At 38.3% G+C, this 17,228-nt stretch overlaps 1 protein-coding gene across 3 annotated transcripts in view; it reads left to right on the forward strand.

Annotated features, from left to right (window-relative positions):
• Positions 1-17,228, forward strand: part of LOC122021532 (glyoxysomal processing protease, glyoxysomal-like) — a 71,229-nt gene that overhangs the window by 42,373 nt on the left and 11,628 nt on the right. The gene's annotated exons all lie outside the window — the stretch shown is intronic.

Consider the following 17,228-nt stretch of genomic DNA (forward strand, 5'->3'; position numbering starts at 1 on the left):
GGCTGAAGGTAAGTTCCACCATTCAGAAGTGTTGTCTCTTTTGAAATTTCCTTTTCCTTTGATGTCAATTTTGGGTTCTTTTGCAATACTAATAGGCTCTGGTTTAGGCCTTGTTGGAGGGTATCCTACTGGATTCATAGTTGTATCAACAGGGGGCTGATATTGTGATACAGCTTCTTGAGAATATATTTGCTCAGTTAATCGCTGTAACTTAGGGTATTCCATTATCCAGTCCGGTTCCTCCCGTGATGAAGTTCCTGCAGCAATTAAATGCTCTTTCCCACCATCTTTTGCTGCGAAGGGATTGATAAATTCATCAGAGGAATAATTAGGTGGGAGAGTATCTTGTAATGCTAAATACTGTAAATATTCAAAATAATCATCCTCATCTTAGTATAAGGCATCATTATGATGCCAATGCGTAGAAAATTCGAGGACGAAGATGGTTCTTGTAATGTTGGTGTATGTTCTGGAGGCTTAGAAGTCCGGAGGATCCTGTAGGTTTCTTCGAAACTTCTTGCATATGCTTCATTTTGAGGTAAATCAAGAGCCTCATCTTGCATAAGTGCTTCTTTTGCCTTTCTTCTTTCTTGCTTAAATACCTCTTTGGCCGTCCTTCGTTCAACTGTATATGCATAATAATCATTAGTCTGATAATTGAGACTTTTTGATTTTGGCTGATATTCCACATATTCACGATTATCAATATAAGAAGGATCCATATAAAATTCAGGAGGGCGGGAAAACATAATATCATCATCACAATATGGACACCCTGCACATCTTGGATTAACTTCTTCTTTAGAGCATTCTTCATATACTGTTGTTGAGCCAAAACCCCTATTTCCTCGATCAGTTGGTTGCAGTGTACTCACTTCTCGTACCGCAGGAGTAAAAATTCTTTCAAGAATAATCTGCGCTATGCATTCATGTGTTTGCAAGAAAATATCTTCATTAGTAATATTGTAAGCAATAATCTTTACCTCCCCTCTGTAATCTGTATCAACTACTCCCCCAAGGATTATTATTCCCTTGCATGCAGCACTAGATCGAGAGGCAATACGAGCATATGTTCCAGGTGGGGTTTGTATGCAGATTCCGGTGGATAACATTGCTTTTTCCATTTTTGGGATAAGTTGTGCTCTATTTATTGCTAAATCATATCCTGCCGATCCCATTGAGGCCCTTTTTGGCATTTTAGCTGAATCATTAAGCCTATATGTATACCAATAACATGCATGATAATGTCCAATACATGCAACAACCATATCTCAAGCATATGCAACATATCACCTAGCAAATGTAATATATATATATACTCATCACATGCATATGCAACACATATCTCATGCATATGCAAAGTTACTGCTGCACACCACTCCAGCTACCATGATATCTGTGTGGCCAAGTGGGCAGGACTATAACAATTGTATGCAACTCCAGCTACCATTACAGTTAGAGTGGCTGAGTGGACAGTATGCAAAGTAGCCATTTAGTTACATAACAAAAGGGTCCATTGCTTGCACGCAACTCTAGTTACCATTACCTCGAGTGGCCAAGTGGGCACGACATGATAAGTTGCACGCACTCTAGCTTCTACTACCCCGAGTGGCTGTGTGGGCAATTAAAATGACGACTGACTCTCACACCATAAGGGAGACATGATTGACAGCATGTAATGTAATGCAATAATGAACAAGATGTAAATAATCATAACTATAGATATGGTCATCACTATGCAACACTAACACAAGTATATTTGGATGTATAAACGGTAAACACTATATATGAGAGCTAATAGGTGTCTACTAAACCACATGAGTGTATCAATACCAAGTAGATCATCTCTAAGGTCAAGCACTAAGTATCAAGCTAAAGCTAAATAAGAATAAAGTCAAGGTACTAAAACTACCAATCAAACCATAACTCATGCACTAAGGTCAATAAACTAAAGAAAACAAGGAAAGAAGTATTCGCTTGATCTGTAGATTGTGCTAAATGTCTTCACGTCCTAGAGTCTGCTTCACATCAGAATTAAAACCCTGCAACATAGTACACAATTAAAACCAAGGTTAATGTAAATCGAATAACGAACCCTAATCCTAAATTGATTAGGAACACTGATTAACTCAGCCTAATGATTCAACCACTATGTTACTCATACACTACATATTACCTAATTACTCCCAAAATCAATAATTAACTGATCGTTTAATCCATGTATTAAATCAACTATTAAATATTATGAATTGATTAACCTAAATCAATCTCATCAGCATTTGAACTATCAAAGGTGCTAACAGAATGACTAATCCCTTCGAAAAATCGCTAACCAAATTCATTCTCAATATACTCAGATAACATTTCATGAATTTATATAAACATAACTTAGGGAGGGAGATTCATTACCTTAGGCTCATAGCGATCAGCAACCCACTAAGTCAAGGGTTAAGGTGGTCGACGGTGAGTTGGGCTACTAGTAGAAGAAAATGGCAATCAGTGGCCATGAATTAGTTGTGGTGGCCGAGGATAGCTACTCGCGTTTGACCGCAGGGGCTTTGGCGGAGGAAAGGCATCGATGGATTGAGGCAAGGGCTTGGCACAGTCGGAGAGGGGCGTTAGATGGTTCGGGAGAAGAAGAGGAGCGATGACGACTTCGAAGAGAAGGGCATGGGTGAGAAGGAGTGGATTGAGAGAGGGTAGGGCTTGGGTAAGGAAGAAAAAAACTTAGATATTTATATTTATATCTTAGGTTAATTAGTTATAACTTTATGTTAATTAAATCAATCAACTCCCACTTAAGTGATATTCCAAATAGGTTTCCTCCAAGCCTAATAGATTTATCCCCTTAAACATGTCATACAAATTCAGTTTATATCCCGCAAAATTTCTAAAAATTCTAAGAAAATTCTATAAAGTAATTTCTTAATCAACACTTATTTAATTGTCGTATCTAACATTCTCCTCCATTAATAAAAATTTGGTTCCTCAATTTCCTACTTAAGTGCGATAAGTAAACATTATCGTATTCAATTAGTTCAAGTATTGAAGGAAATTACACGCATCTTAGGTATACAGGTGAGGGTATCGAGTTTGGATCTTTTCTTATGCTTCCAGGTTGCTTCTTCATTGGTATGACTGCCATTCGACCTTGACGAGTTGAATGGTTTTGTTCCACAACTGACGCTCCTTGTGACCTTGAATTCGCACAAGAACCTCTTCATAGATTGCATCTGGCTATGGGGGATCGGCACATCCTTCAGAATATGAGTAGGATGCGACACATACTTCTTCGACATAGATACATGGAACATATTATGTAGCGCCAACCGATAGACTACCTCACCTATCCTCTCTAATATTTGAAAGGGCTCGATATAGTGAGGGGCTAACTTATCTTTCAATCCAAACCCTTTAGTGTGTGAAACATGCAAACACACATGGTCATCCACTGTGAACTCTAAAGGTCTTCGTCTCTGATCCGCATAACTCTCTCATCGATCCTTAGCTTCCAACATTCTTCATGGTGTGTACTAACTTTGCGTCATGCTGAATGCTCCGTGGTCCCAAAATTTATTGTTCTCCAACTTTCTCATAAGATAGGGGTTCGACATGCCCTACCATATAAAACCTCAAAACGTGCCATCTGAATTGCAGAATAATAGCTGTTGTTGTATGCAAATTCCATCAAGTGTAATGATCTTCCCAATTTCCTCTAAAATTCATTACGCACACTTTCAATAGATCCTCCAATGTCTGTATAGTGTGCTCTGACTGTCTATCTGTCTATGGATGAAAAATTGTACTGAAATGGAGCTTCGTATCCATGGCTTGTTGGAGACTTTGCTAGAATCAGAAGGTGTATCGTGAATCTCTATTCGATATGATACTCAGAGGTATACCTTAAAGTTTAGTAATCTCTCTATAGTTTAACCTTGCTAGGCGATCCAACGGTTCTATCTTATGGATCGGTAAAAAGTGAGCAAATTTGGTTAAGTGATCAACAATTAACCAAATTATATCATGTCCCTTCTGTTTTCTAGGTAATCTCACAACAAAGTCCATTGTGATATGCTCCCATTTTTATTCTAGTATCTGAATCTTTTGAAGTAATCTCTGATGTTCAGCCTTCACTTGCTGGCATATCAGACATCGGGCTACAAAATTCGTAATGTCTTTCTTCATGTCATTCCACCAATAGGAGCGTTTCAAATCTCTATACATTCAAGTACCAGCCGGATGAATTGCAAATCTAGATCGATGTGTTGCTATTTGAACCCCTTAAAATTTTCTACTCAAAGCATCAATTTCTTTATTGGCTTTCCTAGATGATAGTTTATGGTGTAGTCATAATCCTTTAAAAATTTCATCCATCTTCTTTGCCCAAGGTTCATTTCCTTTTGAGTAAACAGATACTTAAATCTTTTGTGATATGTGAAAATCTCAAAAGTAATTCTATACAAATAATGTGTCCATATTTTTAGACCAAAGATGATATCTACTAACTCCAAATCATGAACAGGATAATTCTTCTCGTGGTCCTTCGGCTGGTAAGATGCATATGATACTACTCGCTCATGCTACATCAGAATTGCACTTAACTCCTAGAACGATGCATTTATGTAGACCATGAATCTATCATCACTAGAGGGAAGCACTTAGACAGATGCAATTATCATTCTTTGTTTGAGCTTTTGAAAACTAGCCTCGCAAACCTCTGTCCAGGTAAATTTCATTTCCTTCATGGTTAGTCGACTCAACGGTGTAGAAATGCTCGGAAAATCCTCTATAAATTTCCGATAATATCCAGCCAAACCTAGGAAGCTACGAACTTCCGCTTCGATTGCTCCCAATTGGTAACGACCTTTATTTTCTGAGGATCTACTGAAATACCTCTACTAGAAACAATATATCTGAGAAGAACAGTCGAAATGCGCATTTACTGAACTTCGCATAGAGATGTTCTCGTCAAAGTGTCTCCAGAATTATGCGAAGATGTCGTTCGTGTTTCTCATACCGGGAATATATCAAAATATCGATAATGACAAACTGATCCAAATACTCTAAGAATACTCGGTTTATCATGTCTATGAAAACAGTTGGAGCGTTGGTAAGTCCAAATGGTATTACCAAGAACTCATAATGTTCGTACTGGGTTCGAAATATTGTCTTTTGTACATCTGCATCCCTTAATCTAAGCTGATGATAGCCTGAGCGTAAATCAATCTGAGTATACACAAGTGTTCTTGAGCTAGTCAAATAAATCATCTATTCATGACAGAGGGTATTTGTTCTTGATAGTTACCACATTCATTTATCGATAGTCTATACATAATCTTAATGATCCATCATTCTTTTTAACAAAAAGTACTGCAGCTCCCCACGGGGAAATGTTAGGATGGATGAATCCTCTATCTAACAACTCCTGTAGCTGTATCTTTAGCTCTTTCAGTTCTTTTGGTGCCATAAGGTATGAGGTCTTTGATACTGGTGTTGCACCTGGAATCATCTCAATTGCAAATTCTATTTGTCTCTTTGGGGGTAAGTCGGGATGTTCTTATGGAAATATGTCTGGATATTCTCGAACTATACAAACGTCTGAGAGCTATGAAGCATCATCCTCATTAGCCTTTATTAATGATAATAATTATCCCCGACAACCATGGGATAATAGTCTTTGAGCTTGTAGTGCTGAAATAAGATAAATTCCATTATCTTTGGTCATGCCTAGGATGGTGTTAAATTCCACCATTTCAAGCACTTGAAGATCCACTATGAGTGTATGGATTCCGAAGTCCAAGGGGCATCCACTGCTTTTCTGATTGATGATCAACACCTCTCCAAACGGTAGAGATACTGCTAAATCTTTTGATTTGAGTATGAGAATTCTATGAATCTTACCCCAAAACATTCGAGATATAAAGAATGTGAACTACCAGTATTTATCAATAAATTTGCAAGAGTGGAATAAACTGAAATAATACCATGACAGACAGATCCCTTGACTTGTTGTGCCTCCTCTCGAGTAACTGCATAGACATGTACATCCTTTGAGTTCGACGACAACATTTCTGGAACAGGTTGAGGTTAGATCGGAGGGGCAGTAGTCAACTTCTGAGATTGAGGCTGGGGCAATGGATATGGTCGAGGTGGAGGTAAGTATTGCTGTATTGGATATGCCTGATGGGATGAGGTTGTTGTAAGGTACTAGATAGACATAGGAATCATGATGTGCTCCTGACCTTGGATGTAATATACCTACGCTTGTGGAGGTATCAATCGCTGTTGATGTGAAGGGTACTGAGTCCTCTAGGATCCTCTCTACGGTTGAGACGAGGTAGATCGACCCCCTTGAGGGGATACATTAGTAGTCTCCAATTGAGCCTTTAGACTACAAACTTGGCTCACATGCCCAGGAAGTTTACCGTACAAGCTTATAGCCTGGTCCAAAGGGTAATCTGGTTTGGTGTTATGCTATCGCAAGTGCACGGTTACGTTGTTAGTAATATAAAAGATTGTCGAACTTACAGGGATTGACTATAAGCACTAGTGATCTCTCACGGAGAATTAGCTAAACAATTGACGATTGAAATTTATGTGCAAGGGAAATAGATTGAGAAGAGGAAAGAGAGAGAAAGAAATTTGGTTTGGGAAAGTGTTCTAGGGGTTCGATTTTATTGTGATATTTATCAATGTATTATGATCCACCAATTGTCTATCCTCAATTATCATGTACTTGTAGGAAATTAGATTCATTACCAGCTCTCCCCACACACTGGTCAAGTCGGCATGCTATTTGGATCTATATCCCATGTTATTAAATATAAATAATCCCTATAAAGTCCGATAACGGGTTGCCCCTGTCACTAGGGCCCCTCGATCATAAATCACAAGAACACACTTATACTTAATAAACATAGGAATAGGGATAACAATTATGTCCAATTCTCTACTTCCTTGTGGGGAATTGCTTCTCCTTTCAAGGTAATGTCCTAGACATTCAAAAACGGGGTACTCCTCACTAGGATCCCTCGGTCATACAATCTAGGGCATTTCTCTTATGGGATCAACAATTCTACATAACCATTCAATCAAACATGAGAATCACGCTCAAACACAATACATGCATATAAGATAAAATAGATACAAGGCGTGACAATGTCATATAGATAGGAAATTGGCATATCCATGAGTTCTTACATCAATCCACACACCAATTACTCCCTTAATCCCAAAACAATAGATCTGCTCCATGGCAAGAAGAAAAAGATCCAAAGACAAAAGGATTAAAAGCATCCAAACCCAACAACAAGAGGAAGGGAGAAGAATGCTTATTCGGTTGCGTTGAGTAATTTTCAGATCCAATCCTTTGCTTACGGAGTCGATGCGTTGATGTAGACAATCTGGGATCGTCGAACGGAAAGCGTGGAGAACGTAGATCGTCACCAAGATGGATCTCCCAAAGGGAGAACCTTTCTCCCCTTGAAAAGGAGAAGAGATTCCCTTAAATAGTGCTGGGCACGGGCCTGGCACGACCTATGCCACGGTCATGTGGCATCCACACAACCAACTTCTTGCTCTCGGATCAGGTGACATGGTCGTGTGGCTTCACACGACCGTGTCTTACTTGGTCTTTGGATGGGTTGCACAGCCGTGTGAAGTCACATAGCCGTGTTCTTCTTCTCTGGTAGGCCACACGATCGTGTGGAATCACATGACCATTACCTTTTCTTTCTCTGCTTCTTTGACATAGCCGTGTGGATTCACACGGCCAGAGTCTTCTGCCCTCGTTTGCTCTTTGAATCGTCTACGAGCGCCGTTTTCACCTCAAAAGTAACTCCTGTAAGTAGAAAAACACACAGAGCAGATCTTCGACAAAGAAGAGTAATTATGTTGAAAGTATGATAAGAGGTGTAGACATGCACAAATCAAGCGCAAATAAAATACGTGAATGCGCGTCAAAACATGCATAAAAGAGTATATAATCTACGCACATCACACCCCCAGACTTAAATCTTTTCTTGTCCTCAAACAAAATGGCGCAATCTAAATTCATGTGCTCCTATAATGCATTATAATCCCTAGTGCACTTTTCTAATTCTATCAATTAGTTTCATTTCTGAGTATGATTGTGGAGTAACCTAAGTATGACTTAAGCATAAGTTCTTGTGCACAATGCATTATGTGACTCAAGCTCTTTAAGCTTCAATCTTTGTCCTAATCAAGTCATCCAATTGAGTTCTTTAATGTTGTCGGTGATGATCATTTATTTGCCACTCACTTGGTTCATATTCCTTAAACCACACAAGGTCTCAAAGGAGTACTCGAAATCAAGAGAAATATAACATTTATTTCCCAAACCTAACTCGGTCTCAAAGGGGTAAATTGTTAGTTTCTACTCATGACAATTATATTTTTCATCCCGGGTGCTTTAAAGGTGTAGCACTAACACATGCAAGTATATTGCAAATGTTGAGATTTTGATTTTTCAAAATGAGTTAATATGATCCGAGGTCATCCAGTAACCAAAATGCAATTCAAAGAATCACCATGGAAACCAAAGTATTAAAAATTCAAATAAATCATGACTATTCCAAAGTTATCTAATATCCAAGCTTAAGTGAAGTGAAGGTAAGATCCTTAAGGTTAGGCCAAAACTCAAACTTATCTCCGTACAATACTTAACTCATTTCATGCTACTATAGATAGAGAAAAGAGGTACACTAAACATACTATCACTATATCCACAAGAATATGATTCAAGAAATGAATGTGCTAACAATTTTGCTATTAGACAGTTAGCACTAATGTGAGGATTGATGTTCTCGACATGTCACAAAGTAATTTAAAAGGCAGTCGAAGCGACAATCAAAATAAACTGAATAAAGACTAGCAAACACTAACATGAAAAATAAGCAAGAAGCAACATAGAACTGAAAAAAAATGAAAACAAGCAAAACAAATGGAAGTGCTGAAAATATAAAGAAAAAGAAATGCAAAGGACTCGGGATGTGTAAACACCCCAACTTAAACTTTTCATCGTCCCGATAAAATCAATAAGATGGTGGAGGTGGGAAATTAGAAAATTTAGGAAGATCAGGAAATAAATCAATGAATCGTCTTACCTTATCCCTCACAAATTTATGATATAAAACAATTCTTTGAAATCATCTTGAAGAAATTTCATGAAACCTTGAAAATCTTCATTTAACTTCATTTGATATCTATAAGCTTTCATGAACTCAGATATTTTTTTGCACAATTCTCTCTCATTCCTAAAATAATCTTGCAATTGCTTAAATTGTTCGTCCGCCATGTATATATCACTTGTAAGCAACTTATTATGTAGTTCTAAATCATGATGCAAGTTTTCAAGAATAGGACGAAACTCAAGGAAATTAAGATCTTGACTAACCGAAGGGAGGTCTTTAGGAACTAGAGAGAGAAGGGGCCAGAGTGTTGATTTGCCAAAGTCAAACGCCAATTATCTCTAATGCAAATCGTGATCAAGTCTGGATTGTGCAATCGTAAAGGGAAGTTGTTTTTGAGTACAAGACTATATTCGTATCCCTCACAACGTATCATATGTATTGCCAGACATGAATTTAAATCTATTCCAGGAGCATTTTCGATTATCTCTAAGTCATCGAGATTATAGCCTAACACTAGTGCCATATGAGTGAGCACCCCTTCCAAAACAATGAGGGTAGTAGAAGACATCTTTTCTAATTTCACTAAGTGCTTTAGAAAGAAATAATCAGAATTTATTGAAACAATTTCTATCATTGCTCATAAACAAATACAAATATGAAAGTCTCACTATTCCTTCTTTACCTCCCCATCCAAATATAGTATTCTTCATGACCAATTGAAAAATGGGATTAATGATACTAGTAGCCACGGATACGTGAGGGTTATAGTGAGATTGCTCAGGGATCAGTTGTCATATGTTTGAGGTTTCAAAAGTAGGGAGAATTATACATGTTCCAACTCTAGGCAAATCATAACACGCATTAAAGTCATCAAGTGTCCATTCATAATTATCATTAAACAAACAAAATTTGAGTTTCCCCCCTCGAATATTGTCAACAGTGATGGAACTTCAGATTTCTAAAACAATCCTAGGATAAGTTGAGTATTTCATATTCATCAAGTTGTTCCATCCTAACCTTTCGAGGAGCCAATCTACATCATTTCTAAAATCCAACACATCTAAGATTGTTTGATCCATGAATCTAGTGTCCAAAATGGAATGTTTAGACAATGAATTATAGCGATGCATTTGTTCGTCACTAGAGAAAATGATACCGAAGTTATTAGATATACCTTGGAAGCGTGAATTCCTTTTTCTTGAAGCATTCATCTTCTCCTTTCCTTTTTCTTGTTGGAGTGCTTCCTTTTATGGGATTTGACATTGTGGATGATAAAAATGTTAAGTTTAAAGGGAATGGATGGTGAGGGTTGAAGGTGTAAGACCGTGATCGTTCGATAGAGGGGGGGTGAATATCGATTCGAAAAGTCGAGTAAAACTACGCAGCGGAAAAGTAAATGAACACAGTTGTTTTTACTTCGTTCGGAGCCTGTGATGACTCCTACTCGAAGGCCCGTGGTCCTTGACCACTTTCGTTGGGCAATCACTAGCAATTCGAATATAATTACAAAATGAATACAGGAAATGCTAGTGAAACAAAGTAATGTCGACAAAGAAATTAACTAAAAACCGAAGGAGCACTTTGTCGGAGCTTTGTTGGCGTCGCAGGAACGTAGAGCAGCAGGACCAGCAGTAGAAGAGTTCTCAGATTGATTGTTGAAGAAGCTCCATCCCTGGGGTTTCTTTTATATGCTGCTCCGGGCGCCTGGATCCCTTCCGGGCGCCCTGGTGCGACGTGGCAGGTCTAATCAGCGAACTCCACGTGGCGACGACTCGGCCTGGATAAAATTCACCTCCGGGCGCCCGGATCCCTTCCGGGCGCCCGGACCTCCTGTTTCCAGAAACTTCCTTTCCTGCAAAACAGGGTTAGTCCGAGGCACATATGTATTCTGCAACACAGATTGTTAGCACAATTTATGAAATAGAATTAACAGTAAAAATATGACTTAGATTCCGTCTTTCCGAGACCGGAATCTAGTCACGATCTCGACTTAGATATCCGAAATGGATCTAAGCCGGATCGACGCCTAATGTTCCCTTCCCGAGAACGCGTCCTCGCAGTCACTCCCCTCCAGTGACTTACCTCCGCGCCACGTCCAGTCGGCTTGGCGAACCGCGCTTCCGCCACCGTCACCGCCACGCCCTGCTCGGCCAGCGTGTCGGCCGTCGACCCGCTTGGACTTCTCGCCAGCTATCCGGTCAGCCCATCGACCTAGCTGGACTTCTCGCCAAGCGTCCGGTCAGCCCGTCGACCCGCTTGGACTTCGTGCCAGACATCCGGTGAGCCCGTCGACCTGTCTGGACTTATCCTGCACACTCGATCAGAGTGTTAGATAACGACGAACCTAACTTAACCTGATTTGTCATTCATCAAAACCTGAGTTAGACCGTTAGTGCTAACCGCACCAACAGAAGGGAGTAATTTGAGGGCTTTTGGAGGAAGAGAGAATTGGAGAGGGATGGGAAAGAAGAGTCGGCGGGCACAACCGTGCAGATTCCGCACGCCCGTGCCCTAAAATGTGGTGATTGGGCTGGTCCACATGGCCCTATTCTTACTGACTTCACATGGTCGTGTTGATTGACACAGCCGGATTCTTCTTTCTCTCAATCGGAATTGCACGGTCGTGTCGATTGACACAACCTGGGTCGGCTTCCTATCGGTTAACTTCACACGGCCGTGTGAAGTCACATGGTAATGTTCTTCCTTTCAGTTAGATTCACATGGCCGTGTGATGTCACACCGCCTTGCCCTTCTCCCTTTCCCTTTCGACTTGCTTTACACGGCCATGTGAGGTCACAAGGCCAGCTCTTTTAGGTGTGTAAGGGCTGAATTCTCCTTTCAACTTTGTAGAGGCTGTTCATAACCTGAAAATAAAATTAAAAACGGCTAAGACAAGCTATAGACAAAATTAAAAATTGAATTAAACAAAAAAAAACCCTTGGATTGCCTCCTAAGAAGCGTTTGTTTTAGGTCTTTAGCTCGACCTATATCAGCTCATTTTGGAGGGCGCGGTTCGGAGAAATATAAACTTTTGCTTTTTTTAACCTATATGTCGTGGAGATATCTTTTTAAACGCTGTCCGTTTACTTTGATTAACCCGAACTGTTCATTCCAAATGTCGACCGCTCTGAATGGATAAGCCTTTTTAACTTTGAACGGATCTGTCCATCGTGATTTCAACTTTTCGGGAAAGAGTTTCAAACTTTAATTAAACAATAGCACTGAGTCCTCTTCCTTGAATTCTCTGCGTAGTGTATGCTGATCATGCTATTTCTTTGTTCTTTCTTTGTAGGATTTAGCATGCTCGTAAGCATCCATCCTCAATTCATCAAGTTCATTTAACTGGAGTTTCTTTTTTTCTCCTGCTACCTTGAGATCCATGTTAAACTGTTTAATCGCCCAATAAGCTTTATATTCTAATTCTATCGGAAGATGGTAGAGCTTTCCGTAGACTAGCCGAAACGGGATCATACCAATTGGAGTTTTGTAAGCTGTATGGTATGCTCGTAAAACATCATCTAACTTCAATGACCAGTTTTTGTGTGAGGTGGACATCGTCTTCTCTAGAATTGCTTTAATTTCCCGATTAGATATCTCAACCTGTCCACTAGTTTGTGGATTGTAAGGTGTCGCCACTTTGTAACTTCATATTTTTTGAGTAAGTTTTCAAAATTTTTTTTCAATGAAATGAGAACCTCCATCACTAATAACTACCTTGGGTACACCAAATCGTGGGAAGATCACCTTCTTAAATAGTTTGATGACAGTCCAAGCGTCACATGTTGGAGAAGCTATGACTTTTACCTATTTTGACACATAGTCCACTGCCACTAGGATATATTCATTTCCACATTCGAAGGGAAAGACTCATAATCAAATAACTTAATTTGAAGGATATAGTTCAATGACATCTCGTTTCTTTTAGCGATTCTCTCGGTCTTTTGACATTAATCACAAGATTGCATAAATTTTCGTGTATCTTTAAATAAATGTGGTTAAAAGAAACCTGCTTGTAAAATCTTGTTAACTGTTTTCAAAACCCCTAAATGCCCTTCGTAAGATGATGAATGACAATGGAACAAAATATTCTTGACTTCTTCCTCGGGCACACACCTTCGGTAGATTGCATCCCCGCATTTCTTGTAAAGCAATGGTTCATCCCATACGTAGTATTTGGTATCCGAAAGAAACTTTTTCCTTTGTTGTCTAGTGAGGTTTGGGGATAGGACTCCACTTGTAAGAAAATTAATAAAATCTGCATACCAAGGAACCTTTACATTAGCCAATGCCAAAAGGTGTTCATCTGGAAAAGTGTCATTAATAGGTGAATCAAATTCTACATCCTCTTGCCCATTTTGCCCCATTTTGTCATACTCGGGATAAATGGTCTGCCACTACATTCTCTGTCTCTTTCTCATCTCTGATTTCTAAATTAAATTTTTGAAGTAGGATCCATCTAATAAGTCGTGGTTTAGCGTCTTTCTTGTTAAGCATGTATCGAATGGCAGCGTGATCAGTATACACTATTACTTTTGAGCCTACCAAATATGATCTGAACTTGTCAAATGTAAGATTATTGGCAATTTTTTTTTCTGTGGTAGAATAGTTTACTTGGACTGGATCTAATGTCTTGCTTGCATAATGATTGCATGTAATATTTCATCCTTTCTTTGTCCTAAAATTGCATCTACTGCAAAATCACTAGCATCACACATGATTTCGAACGGGAGCTCCCAATCCGGAGCTTGAATTTCTGGAGCTGTGATAAGATCATTTTTAATTTTCTTGAAGGCCTCCATGCAATTATCATCAAAACAAAATTCAACATCTTTAATCAACAGATTAATCAATGACATAGAGATTTTTGAAAAGTCCTTTATAAAGCATTGACAGATCTGAACTTGTCAAATGCAAGATTATTGGCAATTTTTTTTTCTGTGGTAGAATAGTTTACTTGGACTGGATCTAATGTCTTGCTCGCATAATGATTGCATGTAATATTTTAACCTTTCTTTATCCTAAAATTGCTTCTACTGCAAAATCACTAGCATCACACATGATTTCGAACGGGAGCTCCCAATCCGGAGCATGAATTTCTGGAACTGTGATAAGATCATTTTTAATTTTCTTGAAGGCCTCCATGCAATTATCATCAAAACAAAATTCAACATCTTTAATCAACAGATTAATCAATGACATAGAGATTTTTGAAAAGTCCTTTATAAAGCGTTGACAGAATCCAGTATGACCCAAAAATTCCTTACCCCTTTAACATTAATTGGCGGGGGTAGTTTATCAATTGCTTCTACTTTGGCTTGATCCATTTCAATTCCTCGTTTTGAAATTTTGTGCCCCAAGACAATTCCTTCTTTAACCATGAAGTTATATTTTTTCCAATTTAGGACTAAGTTCACATCCTTCTCACCTTTGAAGGACTCTAGAAAGATTTAATAGACAGGTATCAAAGTTATTCCCATAAACTGAGAAATCATCCATAAATACCTCAATGATTTTCTCCGTTAAATATGAAAAGATTACCATCATGCATCGTTGGAAGGTAGCTGGGCATTACAAAGTCCAAATGACATATGACGATAAGCAAAAGTCCCAGATAGGCATGTAAAAGTGGTCTTCTCTTGATCTTGGGGATGTATTGAAATTTGTAACAAACCAGAATATCCGTCCAACTAATAGAAATATAAGTGTTTTGCTAATCTTTCATGCATCTTATCAATAAGTGGTAGGGGAAATGATCCTTCCTAGTTTCTTAGTTTAATTTTCTATAATCAATACATATTTGCCATCTTGTGACTGTTGTTGGAATCAGTTGCTTTTGTTTCGGATGATGATTATTCCTCTTTTTTTGGAACCACGCGCACTGGACTCATTCACTCACTATCGGAGATAGGGTAGATAATCCCTACATCTAGAAGCTTAAGTACCTCCTTCACCACCTCTTTCAAGTTTGAGTTTAATCTCCTTTGATGTTCAACTAATTTTTGTACCCTTTTTCAAGTAAAATTCTATGCATACAAATAAAACTGATTCCTTTAATATCATCAATGCTGTGCAACCTTAGCTCCTTGATTAATTTATGTATTTCCAGCTCAATTAAATTTGCATTAATTATTATTGGAAAAGTAGAATTTGGATTAAGGAATGTATATTTGAGGTTGAGCGGCAAAGGTTTTAGCTCCACCTGGGGCGGTATGATCTCAGGCAAGGTTGGATCTTGCTCTAATAACTTTATTTCCCTATTTCATTATCACTTCTTCTAAAATTTTCCTAATTTCTAGTACCATTTCTTCTATTTCTTCATAGCCCAAATTCTCCCCTCATACAGAATATTGTCACATTTCTCTTTTACAATAGGATCAGCTGAAGAAATCATTCCTCCTAACAATTGTGATAAGGACTCACCATACCAAGGGGATAAATTTTGGAGATCCTCACATTGTAAATTTATGTCCTTTTCCGAGTTGCTTTGAGTTTTGGCATCTTCATACACTTGTTCATTCCCTTATATTGATTCCTCCTTATTTCCTTTGCTTCAAATGCACGCAATGAAAGGGTCATCAAATTTTGTCCCGACCATTTGACACCACCCGATAAATTATTTCATGTGTTTTATCTAAACTTTTCCTTATAAAGGATCTTTTAGCGTCTGACTGACTCTTATTTTGGAAAAAAAAACCCAATGTAAAATAAGTGGATGATCAACCAATTCTCAATATCATGATGTGGACACTGATGCAGAAGAGATAAATATCTATCCCAAGTTTGATGCAATCCCTTTCCGTCTAATTGCTTAAAATGTAAAATTTGATTTCTCAAATGGGTGGTCTTCCTTGGGGAAAAATATTTATTCAAAAATTTTTGCTCTAACTTGTCCGAAGTTCTGACACTTCTAGGTTGCAGAGTATTGAACCAAACCTTTGCAGCATTTCTAAGACTGAAAGGAAAAATCATAAGTCGTATGAAATCAGTAGAAACCCCCTCATATTTCAATGTGTTGTAATATCTTTGAAACTCCATGAGATGGGAATAGGGATTCTTTGAATCTAATCCCCCAAACTGATCCTCTTGAATCCTGGAGATAAAAGATGGTCTAAGCATAAAATTCTTTGCTTGAATTTCTAGCAATACAATGGGCCTAACTCTTTAGCAGACTTAGGAGCCCCATAATCTTTCAACGGTCTTAGAACCATATCTATTTGAGCAAGCTAGAAGTGTAAGAGGAATTGGATAACACTAAAATGCAAATAACATGAAAAAAAGAATTTACAAAAATATAAATTGGGAAACTCAAAAATTAAAAACGCAAAAATAGAAGTAAACAAATGCAAGATGTAATTGTAAAGATAGAATTGCAGAAATATTTATAATATAAGAAAGAAAACTAGCTTAGATTAATTCAAATGATTATCTACTAATGTGATAGTTGCAGTCTCCGACAACTACATCAAAAACTGGTTATGCAATCGCAAGCGCACGGTTACGTCGTCAGTAATATAAAAGATTGTTGAACCCATAGGGATTGGTTATAAGTACTAGTGATCTCTCACGGAGAATTAGCTAAACAATTGACGATTGAAATTTATGTGCAAGTAAGGGAAATAGATTGAGAAGAGGAAAGAGAGAGAAAGAAACTTGGTTTGGGGAAGTGTTCTAGGGGTTTAGTTTTATTGTGATGTTTATCAATGTATCATGGTCCATCAATTGTCTATCCTCAATTATCATGTACTTATAGGAAGTTAGATTCATTATCGGCTCTCCTCTACAGTGGTCAAATCGGCATGCCATTTGGATCTATATCCCATGTTATTAAATAGAAATGATCCCTATGAAGTCCGGTAACGGGTCACCACTGTCATTAGGGCCCCTCGGTCATAAATCAGAAGAACACACTTATAATTAATAAACATAGGAATAGGGATAATAATTATGTCTAATTCTCTACTTGTGGGGAATTGCTTCTCCTTTCAAGGTAATGTCCTAGACGTTCGGAAACGGGTTACCCAATCACTAGGACCTCTCGGCCATACAATCTAGGACATTTCCCCTACGGGATCACCA

The sequence above is a fragment of the Zingiber officinale genome, chromosome 9A (genome assembly GCF_018446385.1).
Source record: "Zingiber officinale cultivar Zhangliang chromosome 9A, Zo_v1.1, whole genome shotgun sequence".
Classification (NCBI taxonomy): Eukaryota; Viridiplantae; Streptophyta; class Magnoliopsida; order Zingiberales; family Zingiberaceae; genus Zingiber; species Zingiber officinale.